At 30.3% G+C, this 2,043-nt stretch overlaps 1 long non-coding RNA gene across 1 annotated transcript; it reads left to right on the top strand.

Moving 5' to 3' along the window:
• Window positions 1–229: 229 nt before the first annotated feature.
• On the top strand, window positions 230–1,234 carry LOC109337485. Its single transcript, XR_002106458.1, has 2 exons — window positions 230–453; window positions 824–1,234. It is a non-coding gene; the product is annotated as an uncharacterized LOC109337485 (long non-coding RNA).
• The last annotated feature ends 809 nt before the right edge of the window (window positions 1,235–2,043 follow it).

Genomic DNA, 2,043 nt, shown 5'->3' with positions numbered 1-2,043 from the left:
AAAACATAATCGATTAGATAAATCGAATAATTTTATAACATTCTATTATAAATTATTATCCTATCTTTGGTAGATTTCAAAAAATAATAGTTGTTTCCTTTTTTTTTCTTGTCATATTTTGGCAAAGCATTAATTTTTTTGTGCTAACCAAAGTAGTTGTGGATAACTCTATATTGGGAGCAACAAACAAGCCAATTGGTGGTAACACTCATTTCAGATTCAAGGCTATTTATTTATATATAAAGAAAGTGTTGGGTATCTCATATCAACAATCACATTAAGTAATTGCAGTTTTTGAAGTTTGTTGTATTAGTGGAAAGCATTGCATTGTTGGTAAATGGTTAGTTTCATTTAAATCTAATTGCTTCATGCCATTCTCTTCATTTCCTCATCACCAAAACATGAATCCTCTCCTACCTTGCATTTTACCTCACCATTAAGTTAATGACCATGGTGTGTTCTTTCTATCTCATTTATTTGTGACATGTTTTGGTTGGAATGAGACCATTAATGCGTAGTGGTCTGTAAATTATTAATGTTAGCTAGTCAATTTACTTTGTACTTGCCAAATGTATCTGATTTATAAATTAAGATAATATGTTCATGTTTTTATATTATATTTATAATATTTTTCATTTCATTCCTTAAACTCTCATTCTAATCATCAGACCACTTTATGACTTTGTTAATTGTTTTCATTACGTGTGATATGTATTTGAGTGTGATATGTATTTCATTCACACTTATTTCAGTTTCACAATGTTATGATGGTATATACTTATTAATTCGAATATTTTTGATGTGTTTGTCTTTAATTTTACAGATCCTAATGACCAAAATGTTGCATTCAATGTTAAGGCTTGCAACATCACTAGTGTATGAACCTACGTCCACTCTCATAACCATTCTCTATTACGGCGATCTGCTTCCCCGGAATCTCGACTTGAATCGATTCGTGCAGCATGATTTTCATAGTGGAGAAAACTATTTCTTCCATTTTCTCACCACCATGATTAGGTGTGTTTGGTAGTTAATTAACATGTTGAGTTTTGATGTTTCATAAAGTTAGGATGTTAGTTTTGTGGAGCAAGTTATTGTATATGAAATGAAATTTGAGGGAACCAATTAATGAATGAATGTATATTTTTTGAGGCACTCCATGCAGCACAATGAGAATTGTTGAAGGGACATGTACCCTTGCTTTAAGCGTAGATGTTTGATATTTCTGGAGACACATTCTTTGATGTTCCCCTTATGTTTTTATTTCCTTTTATGTTTTAAGATTAGTTATTATTAATCCACACGCGTTGTGGATTTCATCAACATACGGTATATTCTTTTCAAACTTCTACGTATAAATGTATGTACAATCTTATAAAAAGAACTAATAACAACTTCTATGCATGATATTTTCAATAAATACAAAACTAAATATAGTGTTTTATATGATAGGATTGATTTTCATGACATTTTTCGCTCTAAGTATCTTCAAAGTTTTAGTCTTTATATCACTCGTATCGCTAACACAACCCTTAAATCCAAGGGAGGGTTAGGGGCACGTTAAAACGTGGATCTGCCTCAACCAAGTTATGACTCGGCTATACGTTCATCTGCACATTGAGGCTCGACTACCCATCATGAATCGACCCACATTGTTGAAACTTAAGATCTTTCTTGACGAAAACTTGACCAACAAGTTTTTTTTTATTTTTGAGCTTAATAAAAAACAGACCCTCCAATTTTAGGCACGGATAAAACAAATCTTAGATGAAAACATTGAGCAAAAGAAAAAGGTTGAAATTCTAAAACGTATGATATCCTCCTTATCTAAGGAGAGCTTACATTATATAAAAATATTAATTTTCTCGCCAAGGAATATATTATAAACTATTAATTATCATATAATGTATTCATTTTATTTATGTGTAATCAAGAGTGGCAAGTCAATTTTTGGAGGGGCTAGAATTTGAGAAAATCACTTAGAATCTATTATAAAAATTATAATATATAGATTGGTATGAAAATCACAAAATATATAAATAA

The sequence above is a fragment of the Lupinus angustifolius genome, unplaced genomic scaffold (assembly GCF_001865875.1).
Source record: "Lupinus angustifolius cultivar Tanjil unplaced genomic scaffold, LupAngTanjil_v1.0 Scaffold_6_183, whole genome shotgun sequence".
Classification (NCBI taxonomy): domain Eukaryota; kingdom Viridiplantae; phylum Streptophyta; class Magnoliopsida; order Fabales; family Fabaceae; genus Lupinus; species Lupinus angustifolius.
Note: the sequence above shows the minus strand (reverse complement) of the source record. Positions and strands in the feature narration are given on the sequence as shown.